This window comes from Protopterus annectens, chromosome 4.part0 (assembly GCF_019279795.1).
Source record: "Protopterus annectens isolate FY-2018-M chromosome 4.part0, PAN1.0, whole genome shotgun sequence".
Taxonomy (NCBI): Eukaryota; Metazoa; Chordata; order Ceratodontiformes; family Protopteridae; genus Protopterus; species Protopterus annectens.
The window spans coordinates 1,293,802,935-1,293,822,214 of NC_056733.1; the positions used below are offsets into that span (position 1 = coordinate 1,293,802,935).

The 19,280-nt window shown below is 41.0% G+C and overlaps 1 protein-coding gene across 1 annotated transcript in view; it reads left to right on the top strand.

Annotated features, from left to right (window-relative positions):
• The window catches only part of LOC122799843, a 118,660-nt gene that overhangs the window by 54,815 nt on the left and 44,565 nt on the right, over nucleotides 1-19,280 (top strand). The gene's annotated exons all lie outside the window — the stretch shown is intronic.

The following is a 19,280-nucleotide window of genomic DNA, read 5'->3' on the forward strand; positions in this document are numbered from 1 at the left end:
TTGCTGTACTGTTATGTTACCTACAATAAATAACAAGGCAATCAGGAGACCTTCTAGCTATTATTGATTACCATTAATCTGCTTGCAGATATGTCAGTTAAATCCACCCTTCCAAGGGTAGATAAACATGTCACTGTTACCACTAATGCAGTCACCAAACTGTCAGTATTTCCATATGAGTGCTGCTGTCACCTTTTGCTGACACATTTCCCCATCACTGGGTCACAGCTGTTATTGTCACAGTACAAGTGCTGTATCCTCAAATTCTTTTTTTACCATGGCAAGTTATTTTGGCACATTTGTAAGCATAGTGTAAGCTGGTGAAATTCATTTGCTAACTCATCCTTACTGCAGTTTCTGTCACATCTGGACTAAAACATGGCTTCCTAATGAAACTATGGATTTTTTGTGATCCCCAGCCTCATACATGAGTTCACAAGTACCACAATCAGTTGTATGCAAACACAAATAAAAAAATGACTATCCACTAACACTGATGGCAGTACACACAACACCATGACTATTTGTATAACAAATGTTAAGAACCCTGCATCTCCAGGACAGGCAAAATTCTTGGGAATGTAGACCCTGGGTTTCTCAGATTAGTGATCACATCACTAATTTAAACACACATACACACACACACACACACACACACACACACACACACACATATATATATATATATATATATATATATATATATATATATATATGAGATGGTATTATATATTATTGTCTTCAGATATGGGAGAAGCTATAATAGATGTGAAGTATCAAAAGTAATTATCTGACTCACAACTGTAAGTTATTTAAAAGCCTGACAAAAAGACATTGTTAGTCAATCCTCAGGACTCAATAAACGATGTGTATGCATCACACAGAGCCTAAACGGAGATTGCATGCTAGCACAATGGTGTACGGTGAGTGGACACGAAGCAATGCATATTAATGATGAGTGGTGCACCTAAGTAAGGTTTTGTGGCACCAGGAAATCATGTAAGTGAACACAGATGCAATTCTGTTTAAAGCAGAGCACCTACCATCCATGCATTGTGGCATGGAATGCCACAAGGACCACCAGGGCTTCACAGATAGCTGTGAATCTGTTACTGCAGCATATCTCCACAAAGGTCAGCATAATACTGGGACATTTAACCAGAAATAGGGCCAGGTTTGCCATAGATGTCACATAGACATGTGGTAGAATGATACTCAAAGATACCTACCATCTACTTTGAGCAAGATTTGTGGACAAAGGCATACATAATGAGGAGACAAAGGCCCAAAAATAGGGACAGATTTTAAATACTGCTCTTCCAAACTTAGAAAGTCGATAGAATAATATGTTGTACAGTAGCATGGACTTTCTGAAGTACATGAACTTTGAAACTCAAATGTCTGTCATCAGTTTCTGGCTGCATTCCACAATGATATGCCAGAGATTTTCCAGAAAAACAAAATGTCATGAAGAAAAGATCAAAAATATGAGATAAAAACTGGACATTCTGCACAAATCAGGACAGTTGAAATGTGTGAACCCAAATATATGTAATATTGACTCACAACAGTCCTGAGATCATCCCAGTGATAAGGCAGAAAGGCACACATTTGATAAGGAAAACATTTGGACATCCTGGGAATATCTGGATAGTTGAGAGGTATGAATGTGTAGTATATGGTCCAAGTTTCTTTGTCTCTCTCCAGGTGTAAGACTCCCCACTGGCCAGCTATAAAGTTGAGTCCTCAGCAGAATGTCCAAGCTAAGTTGTTCACTCCTCTCTCTCTCTCTCTGAAACCAGTGCTTTGTGTCCCTGATCCAAGCAGCTGACACATACACTCTGAGATCTGAATTACACACACACACACACACACACACACACACACACACACACACACACACACACACACACACACACACACACACACACACACACACACACACACACACACAGAGCTATGCTCCCTTCTGCCCAGACTATAAGTTAGTTACACTGTCACCAGACACTACAAAGCCAGCTACTCTAAGGCTCTTGTAAGGGTATCCAATTATACCAAGTGAAATTAATACCAATGATAGTGTTTGGTCAATGCAGTACGGCTTTCAGAAGTGGCCACAGTGTGTCACCAAATAGATATAGTACACTCAGTGATTAAAATATTCTCTAAAAGACCAGCCACAATGAAAAGTTTAAATATATATTAATAACAAATAATGAAAGAACGTGAAAATATTAATTATCTATTTACAATAAACACCAGAGACTCCCCACTGGCACAGGTATAGAGTTGAGTCCTCAGCCGAGTGTCCAAGCCAAACTGTCCACCCCTCTCTCTCCCTGAAACCAGTACTTTGTGTTTCTGCTCCAAGCATCTGAAACATACATTCTGAGATTTGATTTTCACACACACACACACACACACACACACACACACACACACACACACACACACACACACACACACACACACACATACACACACACATACTCTTTTACTAGCTATGCCCCCTTTTGCCCAGACTATAAGGTAGTTACACTGTCACCAGACACTACAAAGACAGCTACTCTAAGGCTGTTGTAAGGGTACCCAATTATACTGAGTGAAATTAATACCAATGATAGTGTTTTGCCAATGCAGTAAGGCTTTAATAAGTGGCCACAGTGTGTCACCAAATAGATATAGTACACTCAATGATTAAAATAGTCTCTAAAAGATCAGCGACAATGAAAAGTTTAAATATATTTAATAAATAATGAAAGAACATGAAAATACTAATTATCTATTTACAATAAACACTAGAGTTTCAATCACAAGAAATATTAAAATAACACAGAAGAATAGATTCGCACAGATACAGAAAAACAGTACGTAATTAATTTCACTATATTTTCCTGATTAATCCAAAGAATTACTATTCCTTGGTTCACTTACTAGAGCAAGGCAAGATGAAGTAGGTGAGGGTTCCTTCCTTGTCTGATTGTAAAAAACAGAGTGCCATGAGATTTCTGTCTCACCTAGTACTAAAACATAATTTTTAGTGATGGATTACAGAATGTCATCACATACATCTAGTCATATGACTTCTGGTTCCCATGTTACCCCCATTTTTAGAAACTGCCAGGATTTAGGACATACATGTCAATAATGAACACACATAGAGCTTGCTAAGATCTGTTTCAGCTTTTGGAGGTTGTAAAATAATTTCAAACCTCCACCCCCTCCCCCACCAAAGTAGCAATTAGTTCACTCCAAAGACAATACAGAGAACTTCCTAGTACAGACTATTTTTTTTTTCTGGCTGCATTAAGAACTGTAAGATACAATCTTTACGGCCTAAGCCAGGTAATTTAATTTCAAACTATTTTCAAAGTTAGATGGATTGAAATCAACCTCTTTTCTTCTTTTCCAGTATCATCTGTTAAAACATACACATGTAAACAGTTACATGTATATTTATTTTTCTGTCCAGCAGAGCACACTGTTGGTACATTTTAACACAAGCAGCTTTACAAATGTATTTTCAACACAAGCATCTGCACAAATCAGTTTAATATACAAATGACATATAATTATTTCCAAAATTCCAGCTAGCTGTGCTTGCATGTGTTATATATACACTGCACACAAAAGAATCATGGAAAACATTGCAAGAATCAACCACAATCATGGACAATATCAAAATAATACCACCACTACTCCCATGCCTCTGACATAACATATGTGATGTGGCATGATAAGAGATAAGCTTGCACACACAGTTGAACAACTATTTTGATACATACACACTATATGAGGGTAACCATGCACACTATTATGGAACTGTAATATCTGCAGGAGGTGTTAAGAGGGACACTGCTATACCTCTATGTGACAGTATGGGCAATACAGGCTAGTTGCCTTGTGTGCATGGCATATAGATGTGGCACAATCTATACTGTTATGAATGATATACATGCCATTGATGTTGTCGAACACCTATGTAAGTAGTGTGTGCAAAAGCAGAACAGGTAGCACACGTGCATCTGGTGTAACAACTTGATTGGCATTCTGCACCATCAGGCAGTCATGTATATTTCACAGAAAGAATACCTAGATATGGCCAATAAGCTGAGTGACAGTGCACTATGACAAAGGTGGTACACTTCAGTTACACATCACTGGAAGATGTGTAGGGAGGTACATGAAGAAGGATCCATTGTACACAGCTATTCGTGTGATGAAGGCTGGGAACCATGAAGGTATTATTGCCTTTGATGTGCATGTGCTTCACGTACCCAGAAGTTGTGTTACATTCAAGGGAGTAGTCAGCACTGTGACCACATGCTGGAGGATGAACCACTTACCATCTACCTGTGGACATGGGTCACATACCTATTGGTCTAAGTATAGGGCGGGATGTCCACATTATACTTGGGTGGTGTGTTTACTTCCTGATTCAACAAATCCCTCCATGTTTCTTGTCAATGCAGGTGCTGTCATGGCTGTGGCAGTAGTTTTTGGTATCTGTTGATACTGTCTGTATGATAGTAATATCACACCTGGAGTCAATTACTACTCACAATCTTTAGTCCTTCAGGCACCTGTTTGGACACCACATGTATATGTCATCTGTGATGTCCATCACTTAACAAATGGGCAGAAAAGGGCCTAGCAGTCACCTCTGATGTCCTGACCTGATCACTGGATCTGAGATATGCTGTAGGTCACATCAGAGATTTCAAGAAATTAAGATGCCACATATGTCATACACTAGTCTACCCATTTGGTGATACAGCTATTTATGGCCACGTATGACAGTGTTGATCGAATACCTCAGTGTGGATTTGTGTGAAATGCCTTGACCTGGTCAAGTTCCACAAGAGGATACTATTGCCATCATGCATGCCCATGATGATCTCTTTGAGGACATCTATCAGATGTAATGGTCTTGATGTAGCATTAGCAGTACAAACATGTATGTTGCAGACACCTGTAATACTATTAGTACACATGTAGAAGAGGTCCATGATGAAATGTTGGTCTACCTCACAGTTGAGGAGAATCAGGATGTCTCTATACATGCATGCATCAGGTGCTGTCCCCCCAAGTCAGGTGGATGCATGTCGATGTACACACTTGTATGGGAATATAGGCCATGTGGGGGGAGGGGTGTTGAACTGTGTATTCAACCACATCAGGAAGATGTATATACTGAGTCATGCCATAGGTGATCTGTGATGTCACAACCCACTGATTCTGTGTGATAGGCCTGGATGTAGGTAAGATAATGCATACTGCCTATTGTGATCTGGCCTAGGGTTTTGTCCCAATCACCCACACAGGTATCATTGAGAAAACAAAACCTCGAAGCTGTGGATTTACCCTTATGTTAGTTGATGGGCAACCAATTGAACATATCATGTGAAAGTTGGTGAATCAACCTGTACCAGTACAGCTGTCACCATTGGCAAACTCCAGGGATCTGTGCTTGGCCTTTCACTGTTTGAGGTCTATTTCTTGATAGTTCAGGCTAAATATATGGCCTTTGGCTTACCATGTTTGATGATTCTTGCATGTTGTGGGCAATCTTTGAGTCCACCAGTGGTGATAACATATTACAGGAGGAGCTAACACACACAGCTGAATGGTGACAAAGGCACATGACCTGCAAATAAATGCAGAAATGTGTGTTTCTAATGCTATGCATCTGAAAAGTGAAATTCCATGTTAATCACAGCATTAACAACAATCCTGCTATGCAGAAACCCAGTGATGCAAGCACTGGGAATTCATGTCGATAGCAATCTGAACTTTGACCACTAAGTACCCACACTGGTATTGAAAGCCTATGTTGTGCACATCATAAGTCATGCCATCATATTGAGATCTTAGGATTGTATGGCAACAATGTAGTCAAACCTTATCACAACACTAATAAAGTATATTGCTGTCTTTTACATGTACCTCACCAGACACATGTAGTAGCTGGAGAGACCACAGGGCTTTCTCATCTCAGGATGATAACACAGGGCCTACAAACCATGCCATGATGTATGTGGATAGATTAAATTCCATGTCACTGTAATATTTTTATATAGGATGAGGTGACTTCTGCCTGATCTCCAGGCCAGTCTTTGATCCTGCCCTGGTGACAGTACTGCATATCCAAAAATCTGATATAGCTGATGACATTGGCAGTGTCTGTTGAGGAAAATATAACAGTGTCCCATATGCTGGTATAAAATGCTCTCTGTAATGTTAAGCAAAAGCACACATGCACACACAGTTGACTGCAGTGAGAATAGAACCTCTACCTATGTAAGTACACAGACTACAGAACTCAGAACTTTACGCAAGTGCCACAACCCAAGTCTGACTTGGAGTGTGTCGGACAATACTTTATAGGTGATGACATCAACAGTGTCTGTTGTAATGAAGATAATGTCCCTCCCACATGCTGGTGTAAAATGGTTTCACATACATACACACACACACACACACACACACACACACACACACACACACACTTGATTGCAATGAGAATAGAACCCTTACCTGACTTGGAGTGTGTCGGACAATACTTTATAAGTGATGACATCAACAGTGTCTGTTGTACCGAAGATAATGTCCCTCCCACATGCTGGTGTAAAATGGTTTCACACACACACACACACACACACACACACACACACACACTTGACTGCAATGAGAATAGAACCCTTACCTATCAAACTACAAAGTAATACAGATTACAGTGCTTTACACAAGTGCCATAGCACAAGTCTGACTTTTATAAGAGTGCAGGTGACTTATAGTAGGCTATGTGGGAGAGAAGAGGTTGGGTGGCCTGCATGAAATGGATGTGTAGTGTGTGCAAGTATCAAAATACTGTCAATCTGTGGCATTGAAGCAGTAACTGTAGGATACACACTTCTGCTCTGCTGTCTAGACATACACACCAAATCAATTGTAGTGAGAACAGAACCTCTACCTATCTAACTACACAGACTACAGAACACAGTACTTTACACAAGCACCGCAGCACAAGTCTGCTTTATACACGAGTGCAGGTGAACATATAGTAGATGACATCAACAGGCCATTTGGGAGACAAGAGGATGGGAGGCCTGCATGAAATGGATGTATAGACACGTGCAACTATCAAAATACTGGCAATCCATGGTATGGGAGCAGTAACTGTGAGTACACACATCTGCTCTACTGTCTAGACACACACACACCAAGTCAAATGCAGTGAGAACAGAACCCCTACCGATCTAATTACACAGATTTTAGAACACAGTACATAACACAAGTGCCACAGCACAAGTCTGATTTATACAAGAGTGCAGGTCAGCTTATAGTGGATGACATCAGCAAGACATGTGGGAGACAACAGTTTGGAAGGCCTGCATAGGCACATAGCTTCATAGGTTTATATGAACATACTAGCCTAATAACTCTATGGTGTTTGTAAGCCTAGCTGTATAAAACACAAGTACCCTGATTTAATATAGTTGGATGGTCATTTTTAGCAGAGAGATTTTGTGGGCAGAACCAAATGTCCCTATCCATGAGGGACATAGGTGCCAGCCCAGAGTTGGCTTTACAATCACCCAACCAGTAGTCAAGGTTGCATTGAACAAGATCAATGAAGAGCACTGCTTCACATGCAGTGGGAGCCTGTTACAGAGGAGTGTGAATCATTGTGGGATATATCTGTCTTCCCCACATGTTTTGCATATGTCACAGGCTAGGTTGAGAACCCTGGGAAATTTTTCTCATCCCATTTGAATTGCAGATGTTCATCATTTCCAGAAGACAGTGTCTGAGGTGCTTTGTAGGGCAGGCATAGATCACTTCTCAGCAGTCTGCATGATACTGAGTACAGTGACAGGTATGTCAATCTTTCCATGTATGTCATGTTTGGAGACACAGGGATCTCCCAGGTGCAACCCTGTGTTTTCTCCAATTGCTGCAGGTGTCTGGTGAGGTACAGACAGATGTGAGCATTGTACTCAATTATTGGTCTGATAAGGGTAGAGTGCAGTAGAGGTATGACCACCTTGGTCTTTGATGTGATGTGCAAAATGCAGAATGTGTGTGTCACCACAATGGGCACATAGTGATGAAAGTGTAGATTGCTATCAATATGTGTTCCCAAGTCTCACAACACTGTGTTTGAGCTTAAGGGGTGCCATGTATATCATAATTAGCAGGGGTACTAAATTGACAAAGGGGACAATGAGGCACTGTATGCTTTAAGGTTCAGTCTGTGGCACCAATCATTTGTGTGTGTCAGCCCCTTCTGTAATATGTTACCATCATTGGGGTAATCTGTATGACAGCATCCAGTTAGTAGTCATCTGCAAACTTGGTAAACCACAGGCCATCTACTGTTGCCTGTAATTCAGGGAAGTAGTTAATGGCACTGTCACCTCCACAAAGAGGGTGACCACAACACAAGTATGTTGTGTAGCCAACTGGACTGAATCAAGAGTGTCAAGAAGATGTGTGCAAAATAAAGAGGTGACAGTCCAAATTCAATATTCTGTTTTCAGTTTACAGTGTTAAAGAAATTAATAGCTATAGCTATGGTCTTTCCCACCTCCCTCCTGCACATTTCTGTACTGCTTTCCCTTTGTTCTTCCCCCTTCTTGCTCCTCATTTCACCATTTTTTTATCTACTCAATTTTAACACCTTTAATATGGTCAAAAAATAGAACCACACATAGGTTGTTGGAGAAGCAATGGATCCCTTCAATTTTGAGGCTCCATGTTTGTGTGGAGGTGCACATTGAGCATCAACAGTAAGTGGTGGCAAACAAGTGTGGTTACTCCCATGCCATGCCACAACACCGCTGTGCTATACCAACACACAGCAACACATCTCGTAAAAACAATTCATGTGATTGCATTATCAGTCTGTAATGAAAAATAATTTAATGCATTACGTACAGCTGTATTTGAACCAAATACCATCTGGCCCAAATAGGAATGTATCAATGCATTAACACATGCTGTCGTAGATGTATGCAATGATATATTTTTTTCTTTTTGTGGACAGGTGCCCATGTTTTTTTTTTTTTTTGAGAGAGAGAGAGAGAGAGAGAGAGAGAGAGAGAGGAATGTTGGGGAAGAGAGGTTGTTATGTCTGGGTCAGGTAAGTTGGGTAGGTGAGGAAGCAATTGCAGACAGACAAGACAAACAAGACAAGAGACAGGGACAGTGATAGACACAAAAGGTTGGGGGACACCATGATTGGGATGAGGGTGGGGACATCCTCTGCTCATGGTCATCAAGTTGGTTGATAGGGAAAATTGAGTCCTCACACACTGGACTATTATCATGGTCACCTCACTCCACCACTGGCTGAAGTTGTTGACATCTCCTTCTCCTCCCCCTAGTACTGCACAAAATGAGAGAGAGCGGCCCCTCCAGCTGGAGTAGGCATGCACCAGCAGTGGGGCACAGAACCCTACACACCATTTCTGGCATCTTGGTGCAGGTGATAAAATCCCCACCCATACTACTGCTCCCGCAGTGTACCACAGGAGCAGCCTTTGGCACAGGACTACCTGAGGGGGCAGGTAGTGAAGGGGCAACAGAGGTGTTGCTGCCAGGCTAGATCCCAGATGTGTTGAGAATAGTGCTGGAGCTGGTGGGGGGGCATGTGGATCCAGTGGAGCAAGACTACCCTGCTGTGCTGAGGAGCATTTAATGATATGGTACATGGATGACATGGACACATTTTGATCACACATACTAAAATTAAAAAAAGAAAATTAAATAAAAAAGAGAGATAAGGGTTGGGGTGAGAGAAAAAAAGAGATAAGATTAATACCTTCATGTGTGACATACAATGCATTAACATCATTTTTTACTCTGTTATCTTAACATTTACTTTTAAGGCTACCACCTCCTAACATATGCACACTATACTACAGATTGCAGCAAGTACTCCTCGACATGTGAATATATTGTACATATGCATGCTCCACTTAGACGGATTACAGTTTACAGCAGAGCCTTTGGCCACTGGTATAGAGGCTTGACTTTAATATCAATATAATTGAAGAATTAACAGAATTGCATACTTGGGCAGTGTGGCATTTTAATCCACAACCACAACCTCTGACTAAAGTCTAATATTGCACTCTTGGTTTGCACTACAGACTAGTGCATGCATGCATACTTACTTTTACAGTTGAGATATGCATACTAAATTTGATGCAATAAATACCCAATAAAGCTATCTTTAACTTTTAATGCTACAATAACAGTACTCTTCTGTTGCATAGATATCATATGCTTCCCTCATCATCGCCAATCTTGCCACATGGGTTTTTACATTGACCTCAAGATCACTGGAGGCTGTAGAAAAAAAAAGATCATAATACCATTATGAATACCAGTCTTGCCTATATTCAGTTTTTAAGAATTACAAGTACTCTGTAGTTGATACTTACACAGGTGTTGGGTGTGTGCAGTCCTAAATTCCTCAGTCTACTGGTTGAGGGTATCCCTTTTCCTTCTCTGTAGGTCATTATAATTATGTTTACAATCTATTGGTTGAAGGTATCCCTCTTCCTTCTCTGTAGGTCATTATAATGATGTCTACATTGGTCACCAGTGCGTGGGATGCCAGTGGTATTGGAAACAGCCCAGGCTAAACTATCCCAAGCAAGCTTCTGACTTATATTGGGAGCCAGAATACTCCCCTTTCAGAAGTCTGGCACTGTGGTTCTTAACTAGGAGTCCATTAAAATCTTTGGACTCCTGGACACCCCATCTCTGTGCCCTAAACCTGACACCTTCCCTACAAACACCTGCCATGTTTACCACAGATCAAGAGAAATGGAGACTAATGCTTTCACACCAATTCCAGTTATCACATTTACTGGGAGTGTGCAAGCTGTTTGAAACTTGTGCTTTTCTTACCATCATGCAAACATGGTGCTTGGCAGTGTGTACCCCGAGCACTGCATTTTTCATCATGGTAAGTGGAGTGCAACAGTGGAAAGCACTGAGGCATTACATAATTGCAGTTGCAATTTTAAGGTTAAGGGATGTACAAGTAGCTGTGTATGTGTGTTAGACAAATGTGAAGGCCAGATAGCAGAATTATACTTTCAGGAATAAAGTACACAGTATACCCACAATCATATATTTGATAATAAATGTGATAATACATAGATAAATACATAAATGACTGACACAATACTAGTGTCTCAGCCCTCACACATATAATTAATATCAGCAACACTATGTCAAGTGTTATAAGTGAGAGTGATTAGAATGGGGAGTGGAACAACAGTAAAAGTGTATGGAATATGCTGCATTTGAACCCAGGACCATGTGCATGGCAGTCCTTCTCTTACACCTGTTGCCACATGAAGGGTGCGAAAATGCTTGTCTATGTTGCAATTCATTGCTATAAACTGCAATGTCACAACAGTAAAGCAAAGGTTGCACACCCTATACTAGAACCCAGAACCATCTGTACTCTAGCCCTAAACTTACACTTGCTGACACAGGACTAGTTACATGACATTCCGTATTTTACTAATCATTCTTAAGTTCTTGCTGTTAACTGCAGAGCAACATTGCTTACTAGGTTTGTGTAATGCCCAATAGTATTAACTGAATGCATCTAGTTTCTAATTTTGTCTGCCTGGGTCCTGTTTGCTTCCCAGGTGGTCCAGTTGTTCATTTTGTGCACTACTGCACTTTGCACAAACCAGATAAGCAGCTAAACCTGACATTCATTTTTCTCCACTTCCTCTGCTTGCACTAAGCAGTGCATTATGCAAACACTGGCCAACAAAAAAACAATCAGCTGTGTATGTGTGTTAGACAAATGTGAAGGCCAGATAGCAGAATTATACTTTCAGGAATAAAGTACACAGTATACCCACAGTCATACATTTGATAATACATAGATAAATACATAAATGACTGACACAATACTAGTGTCTCAGCCCTCACACATATAATTAATATCAGCAACACTATGTCAAGTGTTATAAGTGAGAGTGATTATAATGGGGAGTGGAACAACAGTAAAAGTGCATGGCATATGCTGTATTTGAACCCAGGACCATGTGAATGGCAGTCCTTCTCTTACACCTGTTGCCACATGAAGGTTGAGAAAACACTTGTCTATGTTGCAATTCATTGCTATAAACTGCAATGTCACAACAGTAAAACAAAGGTTGTACACCCTATACTAGAACCCAGAACCATCTGTACACTAGCCCTAAACTTACACTTGCTGACACAGGACTAGTTACATGACATTCCCTATTTTACTAATCATTCTTAAGTTCTTGCTGTTAACTGCAGAGCAACATTGCTTACTAGGTTTGTGAAATGCCCAATAGTATTAATTGAATGCATCTAGTTTCTATTTTTGTCTGTCTGGGTCCTGTTTGCTTCCCAGGTGGTCCAGTTGTTCATTTTGTGCACTGCTGCACTTTGCACAAACCAGATAAGCAGCTAAACCTGACATTCATTTTTCTCCATTTCCTGTGCTTGCACTAAGCAGTGCATTATGCAAACACTGGCCAACAAAATATGCAAAAAAAAGAAAAAGAAAAGAAAGAAAGAAAGAAAGAAAAAGGGAGAGGTAGTTGAAAGGAAAAGCAGTCTATGACATCCACACTAAAAATGTTAGTACACATGAGATATTACTACATAGGTCTGGATTTGAATTCTCACTCCAATCCACCATCAGAACACAGGATGAGTGCCTTATCCCTCTTTGCCACAGAAACAGCTTTGCAGCAAAGAACTTAACTCAACCTGCACACAACCAACTACAGCAGTATCTACAGTGATATTAAACCATACAAGTGCTATTTGTACATTTACTAGTTTTAGATGTAATGCACCTAGTGATCACACAACCTTTCATGATTATTGCTTGCAAATATACAGCTCTGTCTTATTTCTGTGCTTGTTGGCCATTCTTTATTTATCTGAGAAGTAATCTGAGACATGCAGTGTGTATGTCACTCTATATCATAGGCCTTAAAATGTGTGAGGATATTAAGTGGAAATAATATATGCAATTGACAACAAATAGGTTCATAGGTTCATAGGTGTGTACTAAGCTAATTAATGGCCTAGCCCATAGAAGTGTCCTGGCATTGTGCTGCCCATCGTTAGTTCCCAGTGCTTCTATCACGTAGAGCCACTGGAGTGATCCCTGGGGTGAACTTTCTATTTCCCATCCACTCATCAAGATTTCTCTTGAAGAGGGCTAGTGAGGTGCTCTGCTTGACATGTATGCAAAGTCTAATCAAGAGCATGGGTAGTCTCTGGGTTATGAACCTGTCCCTCCAACATGTTCTGCTGATTGTGGTAATGAAGTTGAAGTCTCTGGTGTGTGTGGTGTGGAGAGATTGGAATTTCTTTAGATGTAGTATTTCTAACAGAGCTGGGTCAGACATGGCTTTGTAAGGCGGCTTTGTAAGTCAAGCAGAGATCACCTCTTAGTAGACGATATGAGACAGAGAATAGTTGGAGTTCTTTGAGTCTGTCCATGTAGAACATGTTTAAGGCCTAGGATCCTCTTCGTGAGGTACTTTTGTGGCCTCTCCAGTTGTTGCAGGTGTCTAGTGAGGTACATGCCAAATGGGACATTACTGGTCTAATGAGGGAAGAGTAGAGAGAAATAATGACCTCTTTCTTCCTGGATCCAAAACCCTTGGTAATGAGATGTGCCACATAGAAGGACTTTCTGACCACAGTGGCAATGTGGTGGTTGAAAGAAGGTTGCTGTCAACCTGTGTCCCCAAATCTCTTATAATGCCTTCAGTGTTCAGTGGGCTCCCATCGATGTGGTAATTAGTGGGAACTGAGTTTTCCCCAAAGGGGATGATGACGCATTTTTTGGCATTAAGCTTAAGGCCATGGTTTCAACACCAGTCATTGGTCTCAATGAGGCCTTTCTGTAGGATGTCTGCCTCACTTGGGGAGTTAATAATGGCTCCCAGCTTGCAGTTGTTTGTGAATTTGGTCAGTCAGAGTCCCTCCATGTTGGCCTGGACTTCTAAGAAGTAGATGCCAAACAGGAGAGGACCCAAGACCAATCCCTGTGGGACTCCACTCATGACTGGTTGGCAGTCTGACTTGGAGTCCACTACTTTCACACTGTGGGATCTGTCTGTGAGCCAGTTTGCAACCCACTAACGATATAGGTTTTTATGCCTAGTTTGCTGAGTTTATCAATAATTCCTGAGTGAGGAATAGTATCAAAGGCCTTGGCCAGGTCAAGGTAGGCTGTATGAACTGCCTTACCTTCATCCACTACTCTGGTGACTGACTCAAAGAAGTCAACCAGGCTGAGCAGACATGATCTACCTTTCACAAAACCGAATTGTGTGGGATCTAGAGTTTGGAGATTCCCTGTATCCTTGTTAATTAGGTTCATGATGATGCACTCCATAGCCTTACATATCAGACTCATCAGGCTAATGGGGTGATAATTTCCAGGGTCTGTAGTCACTTCTCCTTTATGGAGAAGGATGACTGCAGCAGTGCACCATTTAGTAGGGACAAAGCCTGAGGTGAGGCTGTGAGTGAACAGAGCATACATATGTGGTGCCAGTTCACTTTGTAATTCATGTAGAACATAGCCAGGGATACTGTCGGATCCCATGGAAGCTGTATTCTTGGCCTTAGACAATGCAGCTTTAACCTGTGCTGCAGTAATGCTGGGTACTTGGCATTCTTCCGGTATTGAGATTGGTCTTTTAGGGGGGAGTGAGGGGTAAAGTTGGCACTGAATCTGTCAGCCAGTATGTTGGCAATAGCTGTTGGCTCAGTATAGGAGGTACCATTGTGCAGTAACTCAGAGCAAATCTGGGTATTGCCATGGAGATTCTTGATATAACTATAGAAGACTTTGTGGTTGTTTTTAGTGTTTGCTGCAATTCTGCCTTCCTAGCTGGCTTTGGAGGTTTTGGTGAGGGATCTCAACTTTTTGTTGAGGCTAATAAGGCAATTTTTCCAGTATTGGGACTTCACCTGTTTCTGCAACAGTTTCTTCCTTCTGTTGTAGAGTTTATTAATGGCAGGGGACCATCAGACTGGCTTCCTTTTTTTGGAGGAGAGTATCTTGGTTCTGCTGGGTATGGCTAGTTCCATGCATTTGTGTATGTGTTCATACAGTGCATTGGTGTAAGATTCGGCAATCATGCATCTATTTTCCATTGGCATGGGTACCATGAAGTTAGCCACCTCTGTTTTTAGGAGTCAAAAGTCAGCTTTGGAGAAGTTTTTCATGGTGGATACCTTTGTGGTGGGGGGGGGGGTGAGTGAGATGTGGATTTCCATGGTGAAAGGGCAGGTTAGATGTTAAGGAACACAATTTGTGACTATTGTGCTGCTTACTTACATTTCCAAACTTACATCTAACACTTTGTAGATATAACCTAACCTAACACACCCACTAGAAGTAAGGCAGCCTGCAGTGCTGTTGTGTTTTCTTTCTCCCAAACACTAATTAGTCACAGTTAGAATCCATTAAAAACAAACACTGAATGAGTGCCTGCACTATGTTTCCATATCCTACACAGATCCAAGTTTTTGGGATTCAGTAATTCGAATGAGTTCACACCTCATTTGCATATTCACAGTGCTAATAGCCCTGAATCTGCACCATATAGAAAGGCAACCATGTATCTATGCAAATCGATGGTAGGAGAGTTGTCTATGTAGGAAAGACTGCACATAACCCTATTTCTTCAGTATATATGTGTAAAGAGGAGTACTGAACTTCAGAAGGTATGCTTCCATTTGGTCAGCTACATACTGCATATGCTAGAATGTATTTAAGAAATTTCTGAAGCAAAGGCTTTTATACTTTTATCTGTATACGTTAGTTAGAAGTGTACTGATGGCATGGGCATGTTTGTCAAGCCATTTCAGAGGTATGCATGATTGCCAATACATGAAAATGAAATGCTGTGTGATAAATATGGACAAATGTTTCAGGGAAAGTTCATTTATATAGAACTTTTAGCATTTCAAAGATGATTTGTTAGCAAAGTGTGTCATTTTCCTGTTCTTTTGGGCCTGCTGTCCTTCCTCCACCTGGTGCAGATCTCTTCCCGTGTCACTTAATGTATGTTTAGGGCCATCCCAGAGGCACAGGCACATTCCCAAATAGTTAGGGTTGTAGATGTGGTGCAGGCTGACTTGCATAAATGCCTCCACTGTGTTGCTTTTTCCATGGATCGGATGAATGATATGTTGGAATGAGGGGTGTCTGTCATGGAACGTTTGTTGTCTGTGACGGAATGTCTGCTGGGAGGGGAAAGGCATCCTCATGGGTGTAGGTCAGCCACATCATCTGCTATCAGCCAATGTGGCCATGCCCGATCATGCTCCCATAGTGGCAGTACTTCCACTGCACTGTCAGTGAGTGTGCTGTCCACACTCAGACATGGCATGCCATGGGGTCATGGTCCTGAGCATCCCCGTGAAGGGAGCTCATCCAGCAGACCTCGGTCATGTTCAGGTAGCAGCAGTGCATCTAATTGTGGGCATGGATATGCCAGTTCAACTCCTGGCAGAGCCAGTCCTCATGGTCAGGGACACCTCTACCAATCGTGGCTCAAACCTGTCTGACATACCAAGAAGTAGACCCAGCACAGAGCTTGGCTGTGTCCAATTTCATTTGGAGGACCCCTACAGACACACATCCAACAGTTATGTGGTTCAGCAGTGCAGCTTCAAACTCATTTTGTCTCACTGGCCATTTGTTGGTTTATCCAGATGTCTGCTGGCTTCTGTTTCTTACTTACATGCACTCACCGACCTTTTGTGTTACCCTAGGCTTCCTGCTCCCCCACACAACACCCTGTGCAAATGATGATAACTGTGCCATATCCCTGTTTTCTATCTTTTGGATTCAAGGATACATAAGCTTTGTGTCTAATGGCCATGGTGCATACTTGACTTAAAGTGCTTAGTATATCTGCATTTGTGGTGTTGAACTGGTAATTTTACCTTTGACTTATATTGGCCTAGGAAAGTCACACAATTAATAGCATCAAAATTCCCAACTTTATTGTGACTGATGTTGTGATGGTTGTGAAGTAAGAAGCTTGAATGTGTAGCTTTACTTTCTAACCTATCTCTTTAATTAATTTCATTACAAATATATGGTGCTAAACTGGGCCATGCAGTTGCCATCACTACTTATAAGGGGTATGACTATGTGAATCTTTGATGCCTGAGGCCTACTACTTAATAATCAATACATATAAGTCACACAAGTCTCTGCTGTCACATGTTAAGATCATTACTGTACCAATCTCTCAACTTTTACTTGCTTATAGTACCAGTGAGTGTGATACAAGGATATGCCACTCATTCATATTATTACACAATACACTCCAGGTTCAAGACTTACCTTGCATTGACATGGTTGTAGTTCAGGGCTGAGTCTGACTGATGCAAACAGTACATAGCCAATAGAAGGGGAGGTAATGGTTCTGTGAGTTGCCTGGCATCAATGTTACTATATGTATGTGAGTAGGAAAAAGGTTCTAGACTCCTAGGTGGTAACTGTGTGTGCAAAGCATTGTCTCTTGGCATACTGAGCATGCCTACATCTGCCTACACCCGCAGCAGCTGGTGGTTTCCCCCTCTGGCTCCCCATCTGCCTGTGGCTGTGATGACCATGGCATTGGTGGTGGGATGTGTGCCTCTTCCCTTGCTGATCCTGCTGAAGCTTTTTCCTCAAGATTATGCTGTGTAACATGGGACATACTGTGAATATTTCTGTACATATCCAAAGACTGTACTGTAGGGCTCCCCAGATGTATCTAGGCACTGGAACAGTGACATCAGCAGCCCAGCCACACGCTCTATGATATTTCTATGATATTTCTGGTTTGAGTGTGTGTCTCATTATGGTGTTTAAGTTAAATGGGGCCTGAAAACTCTTTTCCTTCTTGGCCTAGAGAGTGTAGACTCCTTTCCATTGTTGTATTCCAAAACTTTTGGAATTCGTAAGAAAAACTTGCATGGAGTCTACACGAATGCTTTATAATTTGTTGAAGAGCTCCACTGTGTTGAATTCATTGACTAGCATGCAGTTCAGCTGCTTATATTGAAATTAGCATGCCTCTGTGTTTACTTGGTTTGAGCTGGAGTGCGCTCCTCTACAGGGCCCTTATTGAATCTAAAACTGCCTGTGGCATGACGTGCACATGGTGAAAAATGACTGTGTAGGCTTTATTGAATCCTGGGGCAGATGTTTCTTTTCTTGAAATAAAAGCTACATAATAATATTGAGAGAGACCTAGCTGATCTTTCATAAGGAAAAAAAATAAACCTACATAGTGTAAGACAATTTAACATTATGAGAATCTAAAATAAAGGAAAACACTGACTTTTACCTGCATGCAGACTGAGCCCAGAATCTGCCCCCCCACACACACACACACACATACACACACACACACACACACACACACACACACACACACACACACACACACACACACACACACACACACACACACACTGAACCAGGCAGTGATAGGGAGGTTTCCAGAGTTCAATCTCTAGGCAAAGGTTAGTGTTTTCCTTTCTTGTTTAGTTGCTATTGCAATACCAGAATAATAGTTTGTTCTACATTATCACAATCCAACCAGATTTATAAATAATCCTCCAATGAATTTATATTTGACTACAAACAAAATATGTAGAGTTTAATACATGGTATTTAACCAGAATCAGTCATAAATCCAGACTATATGAAAAGTGACTCTCCACAGATTTTTTGCCAAGTACTCTGTGCAAGACCTGTTTAAATAATACAGTGTGAGTGTGCACTGAAGAATCAAGCATGTATTCCATCTAATCATTGGAGTTTCATCAAGTACCCATAATAATAATATGATACAGTCATAAACAAATCAAAAACAGCTTATTTCCAAAAGTGATAATCCACAAGCCTTGCAGAATCAGACCAAAATATAGTTCATATATGCAGTCCAGTAAAGTAATATCTATGCCTGTCAAATAAAAGATACCCACCATGCTTGATCAGCTTTTTTTAAATATCTCATAGCAGAATTCAATAACTTTTCAAAGGGCAGACGTGACCCATGCATTTTTTTCTGTCATCACACTACATAAACAGTAATCAAAGCCACTGATAAGTTAAAATTTAGCAAAAGCTTTGTAAGGGCTATCTCAAGACTGGCAAACAGTGTAAGGGACTTCAGCATAGGTTTATGTGGGGGTACACATTTCAAAAGACTTGCTCTCATTGT